Below are 21870 nucleotides of genomic sequence, written 5' to 3'. Positions count from 1 at the left end.
TGTTTAGGTCAGGGCTTCAACTTGGAATATAAAACAAATTGTTATTAGCAGCCCATATGGGGTTCAAAACTACTCTTTCGCCTTCTTATTCAGTGTTCTAAAGCTGAAATGTGTAGACTCCATAATGTATCCAATACAGGCCGAATATTATTTAACATTTCTGAGACACCTTCAAAGGCTGTTTCCCCTAATAATATAACATTGAAATTCACCCATTTACAATTGTTAATTCACTCATTAACAATTGTTCCATTAGGCCCACCACATGAAGTAATACATGTTCATAGAATGGACATATACAGTGGGAGGTAATAGCAACTAAATAATACTATGGTTTCTGGAATCAGGGAAATGATTATTTGACATGTTTGTGATTCTGCAGCTGTTATATATTTTTAGTTTTTCATTTGCATTGTGATAAAATATAAAATACTTTTGGCAAAGTTTCATAGTTAAAAGAGAAATAGCAAATATAGTGGAGTTTAACATTTTTTTTTCTATTTTGAATATCCACATCAGAACTTTGCATAACTTCCAATAAAAGACAATCAATTATTATTTATGTTAAATATATTAATTAATGGTATATATAATAAAAAATCATATAGTAGTCTAAACATCATTTAAATTAAATGTTGGCAAACATAGATCTAGCTTTTAAGAATAGATGTTAAGGATAATATACCAAATTTTTTACAGCAAATTTATGGCCAAAAACTAAAAGTTTCTTCCATAATATTATCTTCCCTGCTTTTTCCTGACTAATAAAACTGTCTCTTTTAATTGGGAAGCACAACAAATCCACATTCTGAAACTACCTTCTACTTGGTTTTGCTCATTTAAAATGTTAAACAAAACGTACTGGCTTATATTTTGCTTGAAAATGTATAATATACCTTGTAAATACAAAAGATGATTTACTCTCTTCTGGTAATTATTTAATATCAGTAATTAAGTTCATTAAATTGTTTTCTAAATTCAAAATATTTGACACTATAGCTTGTGTATACATATGTTATATACATACATATATGTATATATGTATGTATGTATAATACTCACATATACTTATATATTATCAAATTGCCTCCCTTAATTTTCTTTTCTCTGAAATATGTTTATTTTATCCAAATACAAGTCATACGATTTGATGGAAGAAAGTGCATCTGAAATTACTATAGCAACTAGGAAAGCAATTTGGATGAAGTGATAGGAGGTCATTATAAGAACTAGTGAGAGCATTTTAAGCAGAATATGTAAGGCAGAACCCAGAGTGCAGTGGGATGAAGAGACAACAGAAAATAAGGAATTTGAAACTGCATATAACATTACTTTTATGGAAATTTGACGATGCATAGAAACAGACTTGTAATTTAGGCATTATAAAAAGAGAGAAACTATTCCTTTCATAAAACTATTTTAATAAAGTAATATGTAAATATTTCAGAAAACTTGAAGATAACAAACCTTATACAAAAGCTGAAATCTTCATCAATATTCCACTTATAATTCAACTCTTCCTTTTCTCTCCTGACCTATTTATAAAGTATTTTGAAAATAATCCTTTCATATCAGCAGAAAATCTGAAAGAATATTATGATAAAATATTGTATGTTTTTAACCTAAGATTATAAGTTGTCATATTTGTTTCTATATTTATTTATAAATAAAGTATATAACATTATAAAACTCAGTACATAACTTACATCACAGGAGATATATATTAATGTAATAATATATTAATATATATTAATATACAAAGCATTACATAATTATCTGATGGTATATATTATATACATGCATACATGATATTTATTTTTACATTAATATAGCATATCTGCTTTGAATTTTAGGTTTGTGTCTGTGTTTGTTTATGTGTGTAGTCTTTGCCAAACTATTTGAGACTAAGTCGCAGATATCATGATCACTAACCTATTTCGGCAGATCTTTCCTAATATTTCACTTAATAATCTTAGTAGATTTTAAAAGTCAGTGAATTTAACATCAACACAATAGCTTTATCTAACATATAGTACAGAATCAACCTCACCATTCATAATAATAGTCCCCTTTGTAACACTTTTTTTTCCTTCCCTGATTCTGGATCCAAAACATAATAAAACATTGCATTTAGTTGTAATAACTTTTTAGTCTCATTTAATTTGGAGCTGTTCTTCATTCTTGCCTTGTCTTTCCAGACTTTAGCATTCGTAAGCAATGAATTTCATAACCCTCAATTTGGGTTTAACTTTTTGTTTCTTCATGAAGAGTTTCAGATTATATATTCTTGGCAGTAATATTACATAATCGATATATTGCCTTTATCAGTGTGTCACACCAAGAGGCATGAGCTATTAGTTTGTCTCATTATTGGTAAAATTAACTCTGATCACTTGATTAAAATAATTTTGATCCAAAAAAGTCCAGATTACTCCATGGAAAAGGTATAGTTTAACCTTTGTGATTGATATAGAATCTACTTAGAGAGATTTTAAAATTGTGTTAATAGCTGTTCCCCATGGAACTGGCAGCAAATTATTTTAGCATCTGTTAATTAATCTCTAAAACAATATTATTATAATTATTGCAAAACAGTGCAAAAATTTGATTGTAAACAATATTTTTCCATTCTTACCACTGTCTATCTACATCTGTTATCTGTCTGTGTGTTTGTGTCATCTATCTACTCTCTGTCTGTCTGTCTATCTCTCTCTGTTTTTATCTACTTTCCTTCCTATCTACTTAGGTATTTATATTTTTGTATAGGTATGGACATGTAGTTCTTGTTTCTTTTTTTTAATCTAACGTGCTATATAATTAATTATTAACACTATTCATTTAGTTACTCAAACTATTATACCAATGGGCACCTCCTCAAGTTGACTTTTATGTCCTTCTGAAATGTCCTCAATATGTTTTGAGCACTTCTATGCTTTCTGTTACCAGAGCAGGTTCATCATGTACTTTCCCTGCCCCAGCAATAGAATCACCTATTTCTCCATGAACCCTAATTTCTATTAATTGGAAAAGAGACACGTTCCTTAAATCTATTGAAATGTTTTCTCTTCCCATTAAGTGTATCTCTCTTTAAAATTTTCAAAGGTAAAGGGCTATAATTTGTAGATATTACATTTCAAATAATTTTTATACCAATAGATTTATTCTTCAAAGTGAGAGACAGTCATTTTGTGAAAAATAAATATAGGACTTTTGGACTATTTACAAATTTTGATTATTATTTGGGAAAAAATAGCACAAACAATTAGTAGCAATTTATACTCCAACCAGCAGTTTATAAAAGTACAGTTATCACTTAAACCTCAATTATTCTCTATGTTGAATGCTAAATATTGTTTAGCATTTTATTAAAGTTTTGCTTGCATTTTGTTTTCTGTAGTTTTTTAATTTATTTTATTTTTATTTATTTAGTTTTGGCTGTGTTGGTCTTCACTGCTGTGTGCGGGCTTTCTTTAGTTGTGGGAGCAGGAGCTACTCTTTGTTATGGTGTGAGGGCTTCTCATTGCATTGGCTTCTCTTGTTGCAGAGACGGGCTCTATGCGCGTGGGTTTCAGTAGTCGTGGCTCGCGGGCTTAGTTGCTACGTGGCATGTGGGATCTTTCTGGACCAGGGCTCGAACCCGTGTCCCCTGCATTGGCAGGCAGATTCTTAACCACTGCACCACCAGGGAAGCCCCTGCTTGCATTCTGAACTCACTAATATTATGAATGTTTTTCACATGTTTTTCTTTTGGGAAACCTATATTCAGGTAAACTATCTACTTACATATTGGAATAGGAGGAAATATAAAATTACATATAATATATAAATCACAGTAACTACTTATAATACTAGTTGAATGTTTCCTGTTTTTAAAATGTGTTTGTGTGTGTATGTGTATATATATATGTGTGTGTGTGTATATATATATATATTTATATATATATACACACACACACATATATATATACACATATATTTTGTACCCTCAAACACTATATTTGTATATTTATATATAGAATATCTTATATTAATTCAGAGATTTACCAGAAAAATACCACAAATAATGTGTCTAAATATAGGTATATATGTATATGTACATATATAGTCTATACATATTTATATTAATGTAAGACATTCCATAGGTATTGTAATTTCTTTATTTGCTATTAAATTGATAAGACTTAAATTACAAGATAAAACATATATTCAACTTTAACTTTTTTGTCTTATATTTAATTTTTATACATTTGCATGTTTATGTACATTTCACACTTATTTGATTTTTAATGTGATATTAAGTTCTGTCTAACTTCTCTCTCCTTATTTATATTTGTAATAACTAATATACATAAATTTGATTTTTAAACAATTATTTTATATCTAAAGGCAATGTTAATAGTTCTCCCTTTGTCCGATGGCATTATATATAATATATATTTTAAAATGTGAACCAGTACAATAAAACCCAAAGTTAATGAAGGAAAGAAATCATGAAGAGCAGAAATAAATGAAAAACAGACTTAGAAAACAATAGAAAAGATTAATGAAACAAAGAGCTGGTTCTTTGAAAAGATAAACAAAATTGATAAACCATTAACCTGACTCATGAAGAAAAAAAGAGAGAGGGCCCAAATCAGTAAAATCAGACATGAAAAAGAAATTACAACCAACACCACAGAAATACAAAGGCTCATAAGAGATTACTACAAACAACTATACACCAATAAAATGGACAACCAAGAGAAATGGACAAATTTCTAGAAATGTAAAGTCTCCCAAGATTGAATCTGAAAGAAATAAAAAACATGAACAGACCACTACCTGTAGTGAAATTGAATCAGTAATAAAAGAAATCCCAATAACAACAAAGTCAGGACCTAATGGCTTCACAGCTGAATTCTACCAAACATCTAAAGAAGAATTAACATCTATCCTTCTCAAAATACTCCAAAATAACTGCAGAGTAAGGAATGCTTCAGAACCCATTCTACAAGGCCAGCATAACTCTGATGCCAAAATCAAAGATATCACAAAAAAAGAAAATTACAGGCCAATATCACTAATAACATATTGATAGATGCAAAAATCCCCAACAAAACGTCAACAAACTAAATGTTTGTTAATATATTAAAATGATCACACACCATGATCAAATGGGATTTTATCCCAGGGATGCAAGGATGGTTCAATATGCACAAATCAATCAATGTTATACAACATATTAACAAATTGAATAAAAATCATAAGGTCATCTCAAAGCTGTAGAAAAAACTTTTGACAAAATTCAACATCTATTTATAGTAATAATTCTCCACAAAGAAGGTACAGAAAGAACATACCTCAACATAATAGAGGTCGTATATGATAAACCCATAGATAACAATCTACTCAACGATGAAAAGCTGAAAGCATTTTCTCTAATATCAGGAACAAGACAAGGAGAGTCACTCTCTCCACTTTTATTAAACATAGTATTGGAAGTCCTAGACACAGCAATCAGAAAAGAAAAAGAAATAAAAGGAATCCAAATTGGAAAGGAAAAAGTAAAACTGCAGCTGTTTACAGATGACATGATACTATACACAGACAATCTTAAAGATGTCACCAAAAAACTACTAGAGCTCATAATGAATTTGGTAAAGTTGCAGGATACAAAATTATTACACAGAAATCTGGTGTACTTCTATACACTAACCACAAGCTATCAAAAAGAGAAATTAAGAAAACAACAATCATTAAGAAATGATTTACAATCATTTCAAAGATAATCAAAAACCTACCAATAAATCTAACTAAGGAGGTAAGATACTGATGAAATAAATTGAAGATGACACAAACAGATTGAAAGATATATCATGCTCATGGATTGGAAGAATCAGTTTTGTTAAAATGATGATAGTCCACAAGGTAAGCTACAGATTAAGTGCAACCCTTATCAAAATACCAATGGCATTTTTCATTCTAGAACAAATACTTTCAAAATTTGCATGGAAACACAAAAGACCCTGAATAGCTGAAGCATTCTTCAGAAACAAGAGCAGAGCTGGAGGTATCATGCTCCCTGGCTTCCAACTATACTACAAAGCTACAATAATCAAAACAGTATGGTACAGCACAAAAATAGATACATAAATAAATAGAACAGAATAGACAGCCCAGAAATAAACCCACATACTTAAGGTCAATTAACCTACAATAAAGTTGGCAAGAATGTAAAATGGGGAAAAGACAGTCTCTTCAATAACCGGTGCTGGGAAAGCTGGACAGCTACATGTAAAAGAATAAAATTAGAACATTTTCTCACACCATGTAGAAAAATAAAAGCAAAATGAATTAAAGACCTAAATGTAAGACTGGAAACCAGAAAACTCCTAGAAGAAAACATAGGCAGAACACTGTTTGACATAAATTGTAGAAAATTATTTGGATTTGTCTCCGAAGGCAAAAGACAAAAAAGGAAAAAACAAATAAACAAATGGGACCTAATTAAACCTAAAAGCTTTTGCACACCAAAGGAAACCACTGACAAAATGAAAAGACAACCTACTGACTGAGAGAAAATATTTGCAAATGATATCACTGAAAGGGGTTATTATCAAAAATATGTAAACAGCTGATACAACTCAATAAAACAAAACAAAACAAAACCAACAGCAACAACAACAGAAAAACAACTGGATTAAAGATTGGGTGAAAGACCTCAACAGACATTTTTGCAAAGAAGACATGTAGATGCACAGCAAGCACAAGAAAGAGGCTCAACATTGCTGATCATCAGGGAAATGCAAGTCAAAACCACAATGAGCTACTGCCTTACACCTGTCAGAATGGCTTTCATCAAAAAGACCACAAATGTACGTAAGAATGTGGATAAAAGGGAACCCTTGTACACTGCCAGAGGAAATCTAAACTGCTATAGCCATTATGGCAAACAGTATGGAGGTTCTTCAAAAAACTAAATATAGTAGTACCATATGATCCAGCAACTCCAGTCCTGTGTATATTTCTAAGGAAATGAAAAGACTAATTTGAAAATATACATGTACCCCAATGTTAATAGCAGCATTGTTTACAATTCCCAAGATATGGAAGCAATCTAAGAGTTCATCAACAAACAAATGGATAAAGAAGATGTGGCATATATATATAATGAAGTACACTTGGTCATAAAAAATAATAAAATTTTGCCATTTGCAACAACATGTATGGGCCTGGAGTATATACTGCTTAGTGAAATAAGTCAGAGAAAAACAAATACTCTGTAATCACTTATATCCAATATAATCTAAAAAATAAAACAAACAAAAAATATAACAAAACAGAAAAAGACCCACAGATATAGACAGAAACTATTGGTTACCAGTGGTATTCAGGAAGTCAGAAGGAGCAAGATAGGAGTAGGGCATTAAAAGGTCCAAACTGGGAGACATTCAAGATGGCAGAGTAGTAAGACGTGGAGATCACCTTCCTCACCACAAACACATCAGAAATTCATCTACATGTGGAACAACTCCTACAGAACACTTACTGAATGCTGGCAGAAGACATCAGACTTCCCAAAAGGTAAGAAACTTCCCATGTACCTGGCCGTGTGGCTGACAGGGTCTTGGTGCTCTGGCCGGTTATCAGGCCTGTGCCTCTGAGGTGGGAGAGCCAACTCCAAGAAACTGGTGCACCCAAGACCTCCTGGTTCCACGTAATATCAAACGGCGAAAGCTCTCCCAGTGATCTCCATCTCAACGCTAAGACCCAGCTCCACTCAATGACCAGCAAGCTACAGTGCAGGACACCCTATGCCAAACAATTAGAAAGACAGGAACACACCCTACACATTAGCAGAGAGGCTGCCTAAAATCATAATAAGGTCGAAGAGGCCCCCAAACACACCACTGGACACGGTCCTGCCAACCAGAAAGACAAGGTCCAGCCTCATCCACCAGAAAACAGGCACTAGTCCTGTCCACCAGGAAGCCTACAGAACCCACTGAAACAACCTTAGCCACTGGGTGCAGACACCAAAAACAATGGGAACTATGAACCTGCAGCCTGCGAAAGGAGACCCCAAACACAGTAAGTTCAGCAAAATGAGAAGACAGAAAAACACAGATGAAGGAGCAAGGTAAAACCCCACCAAATCAAACAAATGAAGAGGAAATAGGCAATCTACCTGAAAAAGAATTCAGAGTAGTGATAGTAAAGATGATCCCAAATCTTGGAAATAGAATGGAGAAATACAAGAAACGTTTAACAAGGACATAGAAGAACTAAAGAGCAAACAAACAATGATGAAGAACACAATAAATGAAATTAAAAATTCTCTAGAAGGAATCAATAGCAGAATAACTGAGGCAGAAGAACGGATAAGTGATCTGGAAGATAAAAATAGTGGAAATAACTACTGCAGAGCAGAATAAAGAAAAAAGAATGAAAAGAACTGAGGACAGTCTCAGAGACCTCTGGGACAACATTAAACGCATGAACATGCGAATTATAGGGGTCCCAGAAGAAGAAGAGAAAAAGAAAGGGACTGAGAAAATATTTGAAGAGATTATAGTTGAAAATTTCCCTAATATGGGAAAGGAAATAGTCAATAAAGTCCAGGAAGCACAGAGAGTCCCATACAGAATAAATCCAAGGAGAAACACGTCAAGACACATATTAATCAAACTATAAAAAATTAAATACAAAGAAAAAATATTAAAAGCAGCAAGGAAAAAGCAACAAATAACATACCAGGGAATCCCCATAAGGTTAACAGCTGATCTTTCAGCAGAAACTCTGCAAGCCAGAAGGGAGTGGCAAGACATACTTAAAGTGATGAAAGGGAAAAACCTAAAACAAAGATTACTCTACCCAGCAAGGATCTCATTCAGATTCGACAGATAAATTAAAACCTTTACAGGCAAGCAAAAGCTGAGAGAATTCAGCACTGCCAAACCAGCTTTACAACAAATGCTAAAGGAACTTCTCTAGGAGGGAAACACAAGAGAAGGAAAAGACGTCCAATAACAAACCAAAAACAATTAATAAAATGGTAAGAGGAATATACATATCTATAATTACCTTAAATGAAAATGGATTAAATGCTCCAACCAAAAGACATAGACTGGCAGAATGGATACAAAAACAAGACCCATATATATGCTGTCTACAAGTGACACACTTCAGACCTAGGGACACATACAGACTGAAAGTGAGGGGATGGAAAAAGATATTCCATGCAAATGGAAATCAAAAGAAAGCTGGAGTAGCAATTCTCATATCAGACAAAATAGACTTTAAAATTAAGACTATTACAAGAGACAAAGAAGGACACTATATAATGATCAAAGGATCGATCCAAGAAGAAGATATAACAATTGTAAATATTTATGCACCCAACATAGGAGCACCTCAATACATAAGGCAAATACTAACAGCCATAAAAGGGGAAATCGACAGCAACACAATCATAGTAGGGGACTTTAACACCCCACTTTCACCAATGGACAGATCATCCAAAATGAAAATAAATAAGGAAACACAAGCTTTAAATGATACATTAAACAAGATGGACTTAATTGATATTTATAGGACATTCCACCCAAAAACAACAGAATACACATTTTTCTCAAGTGCTCATGGAACATTCTCCAGGATAGATCATATCTTGGGTCACAAAACAAGCCTTGGTAAATTTAAGAAAATTGAAATCGTATCACGTATCTTTTCTGACCACGACGCTATGAGACTAGATATCAATTACAGGAAAAGATCTGTAAAAAATTCAAACACATGGAGGCTACACAATACACTACTTAATAATGAAGTGATCACTGAAGAAATCAAAGGGGAAATCAAAAACTACCTAGAAACAAATGACAATGGAGACATGATGACCCAAAACCTATGGGATGCAGCAAAAGCAGTTCTAAGAGGGAAGTTTATAGCAATACAAGCCTACCTCAAGAAACAGGAAACATCTCGAATAAACAACCTAACCTTGCACCTAAAGCAATTAAAGAAAGAAGAACAAAAAAACCCCAAAGTTAGCAGAAGGAAAGAAATCATAAAGATCAGATCAGAAATAAATGAAAAAGAAATGAAGGAAACAATAGCAAAGATCAATAAAACTAAAAGCTGCTTCTTTGGGAAGATAAAGAAAATTGATAAACCATTAGTCAGACTCATCAAGAAAAAAAGGGAGAAGACTCAAATCAATAGAATTAGAAATGAAAAAGGAGAAGTAACCACTGACTGCAGAAATACAAACGATCATGAGAGAGTACTACAAGCAACTCTATGCCAATAAAATGGACAAACTGAAAGAAATGGACAGATTCTTAGAAATGCACAACCTGCCTAGACTGAACCAGGAAGAAATAGAAAATATGAACAGACCAATCACAAGCACTGAAATTGAAACTGTGATTTAAAATCGTCCCAGAAAAAAAAGCTCAGGACCAGATGGCTTCACAGGCGAATTCTATGAAACATTTAGAGAAGAGCTAACACCTATCCTTCTCAAACGCTTCCAAAATATTGCAGAGGGAGAAACACTCCCAAACTCATTTTACGAGGCCACCATCACCCTGATACCAAAACCAGACAAAGATGTCACAAAGAAAGAAAACTACAGGCCAATATCACTGATGAACATAGATGCAAAAATCCTCAACAAAATACTAGCAAACAGAATCCAACAGCACATTAAAAGCATCATACAACATGATCAAGTGGGGTTTATTCCAGGAATGCAAGGATTCTTCAATATATGCAAATCAATCAACGTGATACACCATATTAACAAATTGAAGGAGAAAAACTGTATGATCATCTCAATAGATTCAGAGAAAGCTTTCGACAAAATTCAACACCCATTTATGATAAAAGCCCTGCAGAAAGTAGGCATAGAGGGAACTTTCCTCAACATAATAAAGGCCATATATGACAAACCCACAGGCAACATCGTCCTCAATGGTGAAAAACTGAAACCATTTCCAGTAAGATCAGGAACAAGACAAGGTTGCCCACTCTCACCACTATTATTCAACATAGTTTTGGAAGTTTTAGCCACAGCAATCAGAGATGAAAAAGAAATAAAAGGAATCCAAATCGGAAAAGAAGAAGTAAAGTTGTCACTGTTTGCAGATGACATGATACTATACATAGAGAATCCTAAAGATGCTACCAGAAAACTACTAGAGCTAAACAATGAATTTGGTAAAGTAGCAGGATACAAAATTAATGCACATAAATCTCTTGCATTCGTATACACTAATGATGAAAAATCTGAAAGTGAAATTAAGAAAACACTCCCATTTACCATTGCAACAAAAAGAATAAAATATCTAGGAATAAACCTACCTAAGGAGACAAAAGACCTGTATGCAGAAAATTATAAGACACTGATGAAAGAAATAAAAGATGATACAAATAGATGGAGATATATACCATGTTCTTGGACTGGAAGAATCAACATTGTGACAATGACTCTACTACCCAAAGTAATCTACAGATTCAATGCAATCCCTATCAAACGACCACTGGCACTTTTCACAGAACTAGAACAAAAAATTTCACAATTTGTATGGAAACACAAAAGACCCCGAACAGCGAAGGCAATCTTGGGAACGAAAAATGGAGCTGGAGGAATCAGGCTCCCTGACTTCAGACTATACTACAAAGCTACAGTAATCAAGACAGTATGGTACTGGCACAAAAACAGAAATATAGATCAATGGAACAGGATAGAAAGCCCAGAGATAAACCCACGCACATATGGTCACCTTCTCTTTGATAAAGAAGGCAAGAACATACAGTGGAGAAAAGACAGCCTCTTCAATAAGTGGTGCTGGGAAAACTGGGCAGGTACATGTAAAAGTATGAAATTAGAACACTCCCTAACACCATACCCAAAAATAAACTCAAAATGGATTAAAGACCTAAGTGTAAGGCCAGACACTATCAAACTCTTAGAGGAAAACATAGGCAGAACACTCTATGACATAAATCACAGCAAGATCCTTTCTGACCCAGCTCCTAGAGAAATGGAAATAAAAACAAAAATAAACAAATGGGACCTAATGAAGCTTAAAAGCTTTTGCACAGCAAAGGAAACCATAAACAAGACCAAAAGACAACCATCAGAATGGGAGAAGAGATTTGCAAATGAAGCAACTGACAAAGGATTAATCTCCAAAATTTATAAGCAGCTCATGCAGCTCAGTAACAAAAAAACAAACAACCCAATCCAAAAATGGGCAGAAGACCTAAATAGACATTTCTCCAAAGTAGATATACAGATTGCCAACAAACACATGAAAGAATGCTCAACATCATTAATCATTAGAGAAATGCAAATCAAAACTACAATGAGATATCATCTCACACCGGTCAGAATGGCCATCAACAAAAAATCTAGAAACAATAAATGCTGGAGAGGGTGTGGAGGAAAGGGAACACTCTTGCACTGTTGGTGGGAATGTAAATTGATACAGCCACTATGGAGAACAGTATGGAGTTTCCTTAAAAAACTAAAAATAGAACTACCATATGACCCAGCAATCCCACCACTGGGCATATACCCTGAGAAAACCATAATTCAAAAAGAGTCATGTAACAAAATGTTCATTGCAGCTCTATTTACAATAGCCAGGACATGGAAGCAACCTAAATGTCCATCATCGGATGAATGGATAAAGAAGACGTGGCACATATATACAATCGAATATTACTCAGCCATAAAAAGAAACGAAATTGAGTTATTTGTAGTGAGGTGGATGGACCTAGAGTCTGTCATACAGAGTGAAGTAAGTCAGAAAGAGAAAAACAAATACAGTATGCTAACACATATATATGGAATCTAAGGGCCAAAAAAAAAAAAAAGGTCATGAAGAACCTAGTGGCAAGATGGGAATAAAGACACAGACCTACTAGAGAATGGACTTGAGGATATGGGGAGGGGGAAGGGTAAGATGTGACAAAGTGAGAGAGTGTCATGGACATACATACACTACCAAACGTAAAATAGATAGCTAGTGGGAAGCAACCGCATAGCACAGGGAGATGAGCTCTGTGCTTTGTGACCACCTAGAGGGGTGGGATAGGGAGGGTGGGAGGGAGGGAGGGAGGGAGATGCAAGAGGGAAGAGATATGGGAACATATGTATATGTATAACTGATTCACTTTGTTATAAAGCAGAAACTAACACACCATTGTAAAGCAATTATACTCCAATAAAGATATTAAAAAAAATAAAAAAATAAAAAAATAAATGTTCATATAAGTTTATAGTTCTAGCCATCTGTGCTTCAGATAAACAAATACTGGCTGTGACTGAATGAACATATCTGTTCCTCCAGAATGCAAAGTGGCCATTTGCCCTGAGAAAACTAGCCTCAAGGGTCCAAGAAAGTGGTTGATCTCCAGTTTTTCTGGATTTTTTTTTTTAATTGCAAGGATGGTAGTAATAACTTCCAAGTTCTTTACATATTAGTACTGAAACAGAAAATTAGTTAATACCTTTTTAACATCTCGATCTTTTCTTGTGCAAAACTATCTATGTTTTTCCATTAAAAGTTGCCTCTTTCCTTGCATTTTCTAGCTTAAGTCACTACACACCCCAATTTTTGCTCAGGTCATTTCTATTTTTTACTTTGTCGTGCAGACAATATTGTTACACATATTTTCTGAACAGACTGTGTTTCAAAAAAGTTTTGCTAATTAATAAACATCCTTTGAAGATTTTTCTTATTGTTTTAAGGTGCCGACTATTATTTATTTTTCTATGTCAAATGGCTTATTTTTTCTTGATTACATATGCATACCTTCTTCTGTATGGAGTACATTCTAAATAAATAAATTTTATTATTTATTAATGATAACATTTCTCTTTAGTTTCTATTTAGCTTCTGTTTTAGTTATTATATATTATAATTACATAAAATAAATATATCTACAAATAACATGTACATATTCATGTAATAACATCATATGAAAAATACAAATATCTCTTGTATCAATTTGATAAGTAGGCAAAGTCATTCCTGCTGAAATTTTTAAGCTGAGTTATATCTAAGGCTTTCAGCTTAATTTTCTTATCTTCAAAATAAATGGAAACTACATAAATGTCTTATCTGAGAACTGTCAGCACTCAATAGATTTAAGAAATATTAACATATTTGCTTTTCCAATATGTTCAATTTTTGTAGTACTATCTGCCAAATGAATGAATAAATAGCACACCAAATCTTTTAGGGTTTTAGTTTAAGGGCCTCTGAACACTGATGTAGTTTAGTGTCATTCCTGTTCTTCTCAGAATCGTTATCACATATATAAATTATCATTGGTAAAGTGCTTACATAAAGAGACTAACTTTTCCCAAAGGGAAAATATGTTTAAAGTTAATATAACTTTATACACTACATTAATGTATAAATATACATTAATTTAAAAATGAGGATTTATTTCTTTTAACTGACATCAAGGAAATTTTGCCCTTACATGCTAACAATGTTAATTATGTAGGAAAGATCCCCAAAATTGTGATTCACGAATAAATGTTATATGCTTTAATTTAATGACTCTGCCATTTTGGTTCCAAGTAGTAGCAGTAATTCACACATTCCTAGGGACAAATAAGTGTTTCTTTATTTTACACCTTAGCAGCATATTACTTTAAGTTTCTACCAGATTGTAAGATTAGCTTATTTCTAAATTTTTAATGTGCACTTCTCTAAATTCTAGTAATACTGAACATCAGTTACTTGATTTACTGGCTAGTTGCATTCCCATTTTTGTGAATGCCTGCATATCAGGTACCTGTTTTTTAAATTTTGTCTTTATTTTTTTATTAATAGAAGCTTTTTGCAAACATTATTAAAAGTATTGAGACGTTAATATCCAATTGGTAGAATATCCAATTGAGGAGAGTGACTATGAAGGGAAAGAAAGAAAAGGACAGAATCTAGATGAAGAAATGGGTCAAAGAAGGGTTGTTTTTATGTTTATTTATTTTGCATTTTTTCTCATTACAAAGATAGTAAATGATTTATAATGAAAATTTGGCAATAGACCGATCATTTTTAAAGAAAGTATGGTACTGGCAGAAGACAATACCATATAAACATATCAAAACCAATGAAATAGAATAGAGAAACCAGAAATAAACCCTTGTGTATATATGGTCAAATGATTTTTGATAATGATGACATGAATTCAATGGGAAAAGGGCAGTTCTTCTCAACAATGGTGCCAAAAAACTGGGTACCCTCACACAAAATAATGAAGTTGGACCCTTAATATCATATGCAAAATTTAGCTCAAAATAGGTCAAATACCTAAATTTAAGAGCTAAAACTATAAAACATTTAGAAGAAAATATCAGGGAAAATCTTCGTGAGATTGGATTTCAGAACATTTTAATAGATTTGGCACCAAAAGCAAGGCAACAAATTAAAAAAACAGACAAAGTGGACACTATCAAAATTAAGACCTTTGTGCATTAAAGGATACTATCAAGACAGTGAAAGGACAACCTACACAAAGGAGTAAAGGTCTGCAAATCATATATCCAATCAGGGATTAATATCCAGAATATATAAATAATTCTTATAACTCAACAACAAAAAAACAACTTAAATCAAAAATTTGCAAAGGATTTGAATAGACATTCGCCAAAAAAGATATACTACTGGCTAATAAACACATCAAAAGATGCCCAACATCATTAATCACTAGGAAAATGGAAAGAAAACCACAATGAGATACTACTTCACTTACTAGGATGGCTATAATAATGAAACAAAACAAACAAACAACAATAAACTACAAACAAGTGCTGACAAAAAGGCACAGAAATCGGAACTCTCATGCATTGCACAAGAAATGGTGCAGTCCCTATGGAAAAGAGTTTGGCAGTTCCTCAAAAAGTTAAACATCGAACTAATATATGACCCAGTGATGAATCATTTACAGGTATACATACAAAAGAAATGAAATCAGGGACTTCAAAGGATATTTGTACACCCATGTTCATAGTGGCATCATTCACAATAGCCAAAAGGCAGAAGTGTCCATCAACAGATGAATGGATCAATACAATGGGATTACTTAGCCATAAAAAGGAATAAAATTTTGTTATAGGCTACAATATGAAAAAGCCTTGAAAACATTATGCTAAGTGAAATAAGCCAGACACAAAAGAACAGATATTGTATGATTTCACTTATATGCAATTCCTACAACAGGCAAATTCATTTAGACAGAAAGTAGACTAGAGGTTAACAGGGGTTGGAGGAGGAGGGAAAGGGGAGTTATTGTTTAACGGGTACAGAGTTTATGTTGGGGATGATGAAAACTATGGATCCAGATAATGGTACTCGTTATACAACTTTGTGAATGTATTCAGTGCCACTGAACTGTACAGCTAAAAATAGATAATGATAAATATTATGTTATGTGTATTTTACCATAAAAAAGTAACAAAAAAACAAATACTTGACTTCAATAAAACAGTAATTGCGCAAAAATCAATGAAACTAAAAGCTGGTTCTTTGAGAAGATAAACAAAATTGATAAACCATTAGCCAGACTCATCAAGAGAAAAAGGGAGAAGACTCATATCAATAGAATTAGAAATGAAAAAGGAGAAGTAACCACTGACACTGCAGAAATACAAAAGATCATGAGAGATTACTACAAGCAACTCTATGCCAATAAAATGGACAACCTGGAAGAAATGGACAGATTCTTAGAAATGCACAAACTGCCGAGACTGAACCAGGAAGAAATAGAAAATATGAACAGACCAATCACAAGCACTGAAATTGAAACTGTGATTAAAAACCTTCCAACAAACAAAAGCCCAGGACCAGATGGCTTCACAGGTGAATTCTATCAAACATTTAGAGACGAGCTAACACCTATCCTTCTCAAACTCTTCCAAAATATAGCAGAGGGAGGAACACTCCCAAACTCATTCTACGAGGCCACCATCACCCTGGTACCAAAACCAGACAAAGATGTCACAAAGAAAGAAAACTACAGGCCAATATCACTGATGAACATAGATGCAAAAATCCTCAACAAAATACTAGCAAACAGAATCCAACAGCACATTAAAAGCATCATACACCATGATCAAGTGGGGTTTATCCCAGGAATGCAAGGATTCTTCAATATACGCAAATCAATCAATGTGATACACCATATTAACAAATTGAAGGAGAAAAACCATATGATCATCTCAATAGATGCAGAGAAAGCTTTCGACAAAATTCAACACCCATTTATGATAAAAGCCCTGCAGAAAGTAGGCATAGAGGGAACTTTCCTCAACATAATAAAGGCCATATATGACAAACCCACAGCCAACATTGTCCTCAATGGTGAAAAACTGAAACCATTTCCACTAAGATCAGGAACAAGACAAGGTTGCCCACTCTCACCACTATTATTCAACATAGTTTTGGAAGTGTTAGCCACAGCAATCAGAGAAGACAAAGAAATAAAAGGAATCCGAATCGGAAAAGAAGAAGTAAAGCTGTCACTATTTGCAGATGACATGATACTATACATAGAGAATCCTAAAGATGCTACCAGAAAACTCCTAGAGCTAATCAATGAATTTGGTAAAGTAGCAGGATACAAAATAAATGCACAGAAATCTCTTGCATTTCTATACACTAATGATGAAAAATCTGAAAGTGAAATTAAGAAAACACTCCCATTTACCATTGCAACAAAAAGAATAAAATATCTAGGAATAAACCTACCTAAGGAGACAAAAGACCTGTATGCAGAAAATTATAAGACACTGATGAAAGAAATTAAAGATGATACAAATAGATGGAGAGATATACCATGTTCCTGGATTGGAAGAATCAACATTGTGAAAATGACTCTACTACCCAAAGCAATCTACAGATTCAATGCAATCCCTATCAAACTACCACTGGCATTTTTCACAGAACTAGAACAAAAAATTTCACAATTTGTATGGAAACACAAAAGACCCCGAATAGCCAAAGCAATCTTGAGAACGAAAAATGGAGCTGGGGGAATCAGGCTCCCTGACTTCAGACTATATTACAAAGCTTCAGTAATCAAGACAGTTTGGTACTGGCACAAAAACAGAAATATAGATCAATGGAACAGGATAGAAAGCCCAGAGATAAACCCACACACATATGGTCACCTTATCTTTGATAAAGGAGGCAAGCATATACAGTGGAGAAAAGACAGCCTCTTCAATAAGTGGTGCGGGGAAAATTGGACAGGTACATGTAAAAGTATGAAATTAGAACACTCCCTGACACCATGCACAAAAATAAACTCAAAATGGATTAAAGACCTAAGTGTAAGGGCAGACACTATCAAACTCTTAGAGGAAAACATAGGCAGAACACTCTATGACATACATCACAGCAAGATTCTTTTTGACCCAGCTCCCAGAGAAATGGAAATAAGAACACAAATAAACAAATGGGACCTAATGAAACTTAAAAGCTTTTGCACAGCAAAGGAAACCATAAACAAGACCAAAAGACAACCATCAGAATGGGAGAAAATATTTGCAAATGAAGCAACTGACAAAGGATTAATCTCCAAGATTTACAAGCAGCTCATGCAGCTCAATAACAAAAAAACCAACAACCCAATCCAAAAATGGGCAGAAGACCTAAATAGACATTTCTCCAAAGAAGATATACAGATGGCCTACAGACACATGAAAGAATGCTCAACATCATTAATCATTAGAGAAATGCAAATCAAAACTACAATGAGATATCATCTCACACCGGTCAGAATGGCCATCAACAAAAAATCTAGAAACAATAAATGCTGGAGAGGGTGTGGAGGAAAGGGAACACTCTTGCACTGTTGGTGGGAATGTAAATTGATACAGCCACTATGGAGAACAGTATGGAGGTTCCTGAAAAAACTACAAATAGAACTACCATACGACCCAGCAATCCCAATACTGGGCATATACCCTTAGAAAACCATAGGTCAAAAAGAGTCATGTACCAAAATGTTCATTGCAGCTCTATTTACAATAGCCAGGACATGGAAGCAACCTAAATGTCCATCGACAGATGAATGGATAAAGAAGATGTGGCACATATATACAATGGAATATTACTCAGCCATAAAAAGAAATGAAATGGAGGTATTTGTAATGAGGTGGATGGAGTTAGAGTCTGTCATACAGAGTGAAGTAAGTCAGAAAGAGAAAAACAAATACAGTATGCTAACACATATATACGGAATCTAAGGGGAAAAAAAAAAAAAAAGGCCATGAAGAACCTAGTGGCAAGACGGGAATAAAGACACAGACCTACTAGAGAATGGACTTGAGGATATGGGGAGGGGGTGGGGTGAGATGTGACAGGGTAAGAGAGTGTCATGGACATATATACACTACCAAATGTAAAATAGATAACTAGTGGGAAGCAGCCGCATAGCACAGGGAGATCAGCTCGGTGCTTTGTGACCACCTAGAGGGGTGGGATGGGGAGGGTGGGAGGGAGGGAGATGCAAGAGGGAAGAGAAATGGGAACATATTGTATATGTATAACTGATTCACTTTGTTATAAAGCAGAAGCTAACACACCATTGTAAGGCAATTATACTTCAATAAAGATGTTTAAAAAAAAAAAAACAGTAATTGCAGGCTGTAATTTCTACTGTAACCACCAAAAGACTTGTGTAAGAATGAATAATGATTAAATTAATAAGTGGAAAATATAATAATATTAAATAACATTAATCCAAAAGAAGGCAAGACAGCAGGGAAAAAAAGGTTCTATTTACTAGAATTGTTTTTTAAATAATCTCCACAGTTCTGTGGCTCAAAATCTTCTGGCTTCTTTGGTTTTGAAAGTTATTTTTATGATTTCACCCAACTTCTTGGTGATAGTTGTGTCAACTGACCTCTGTTATGGAGAATCCCATCATCTCCATTGTTATCACTGAGCCCAGCCTATATCTCTCCAAAGGTGACTCCTACTGTCAGTCCTGGCCTACAGATGAAAGCCTCATTTACCTTGATAGTGATTCTGGTGCCCCTGTCAAGTACATTCTTTATTGCTTTAGTAAACAGAATATTCTCTATAGGCCCCTATAGAGCACAGTTATTTGTGGGATTTCCAGACTTACATTGTATATCCATGACCAGTTCTCTGACTTTCCCATTCCTCCTTTCACTGCCATTGATAGACAGCAATTCTGGTATTCCTTCCTTACTGTTTTTCATCACTTTCTCCAAGTTTCTAGGAGTCATTCTGGCAGGATGTTCATATCATTTCTTAGGGCTCTTGCCCATTTGTTAAATTCTGAATCTGAGGAGAAGGCCCCCATATCAGTAAACTCTTAATTGCCCAACTTTCTATTCCACTCCCCTTGATCTGGGACTTTCATTATCCAGTCCCATGCATAGTATCATAGCTGATGCTGGTCTTGCATTAACTTCAGGATATATTCCCTTTCGTACCTTAACAGGTCCAGCACTTTCCTGGATGGATTATGATGTGACTAACCCCTAAGTTATTGGTCTAGAGTTCAGATGTGGAGAAAGGGACACAATCACAATTTTTTTTTTTTTTTTTCCTAGCAGGAGAGATGCTCCTGAATCATCTTAAAGCAAGGGGTTTTGCTGTCTTTACCTAGGGAGAAAGATTACTTCTGCAGGCACAGAAGTTTCATAGAATTATGGAGATTCAAGGTTTTCAAGTGAAACATCCTACATTTCCTCATCCCATGTATTATGGTTTCATTGTTTCCTAGCCTTGGACATATGTAGTTGAAATACGTGTCTTGACTAGTTTGAAAAACTTAGACTTCTTTAGAACTTTGCTGTTCTTATGGTTAAGTCCTGGTATGGGTGCTCAAGACTTCTCTGTATTTTGGCTGCAGGAAATAAGATATTTTTTATGTGGCCAAGGGGACCCTTTGGCTTTCACATTTAGTCTACTTAATGATTAATCAACTTCAGCCCTTTCTACTGGGCTTGTAATTACTACTTCCCTCATTTTCTAAATCACATAGCTTTACTAGTGCAATTGCTTCCATTAATATAACAACTCATCTCACTATAATTGAGTTTTAACAATTGAACTCTTATTTTATGCCAAGGACTATCAGTAACTGACCTACTACCAGTGATATAGTCCTATCACCACAAAGCAACAAGTGGTACAGATCCAAAATCCCATTTTAGTATCTACTGTCTCAGACCACTGGGATACTCACATCTGGACTTCAGTTACCTTAGAAAGAAGACTCAGAGGTGGACATTAGTGGGCAGGACAAGTTTTGCACAGTTATGTTGGGACCAACAACATCTGTGCTGAGAAAGAAGAAAGCAAAATTGGGCAGGAAGAGACATAGTCACAAGTCCTTAGCCAACAGCTAAGGGAGTTCTGAAGTAGGGATTGTGCTACACACTTGTTCTAGTTGGGGCAATAGATCAGGCATTGAACAGGCATTAAATCCAGGCTGCCCTTGGGAAGAAGGAATGAGGTTGAGCGAAGCAGTTCTCTTTAGCTGAGGGTAATATCATAAGAGGGCTGACAGCTTAGGGTAGACAGAAGCACATCAGGCAGTTGTGTCATTCTGTCATGAAGGGAAAACTGGCTGACACAGCACAATATCTGCTACACTGAATATGTACAGGTATTAAAAAAATCACATCCATTATTAAATACTTTTCTAAAAAAAAAATCCAGATCCAGATGATTTCAGTTAAAATTATTCCAGATACTTAAGAAATAAATAACCTCAATATTTTACACATACTTCCAGGGAAAAAATTCAAGAAAGAACACATACCCAGCCAATTTATGAGGCCTGAGTAACATTGGTATAAAAACTGTAAAGGGACTTCAG

This window comes from Eschrichtius robustus, chromosome 1 (genome assembly GCF_028021215.1).
Source record: "Eschrichtius robustus isolate mEscRob2 chromosome 1, mEscRob2.pri, whole genome shotgun sequence".
NCBI lineage: Eukaryota > Metazoa > Chordata > Mammalia > Artiodactyla > Eschrichtiidae > Eschrichtius > Eschrichtius robustus.
The sequence above is the reverse complement of the archived record's forward strand: the minus strand, read 5'-3'. Positions refer to the sequence as shown.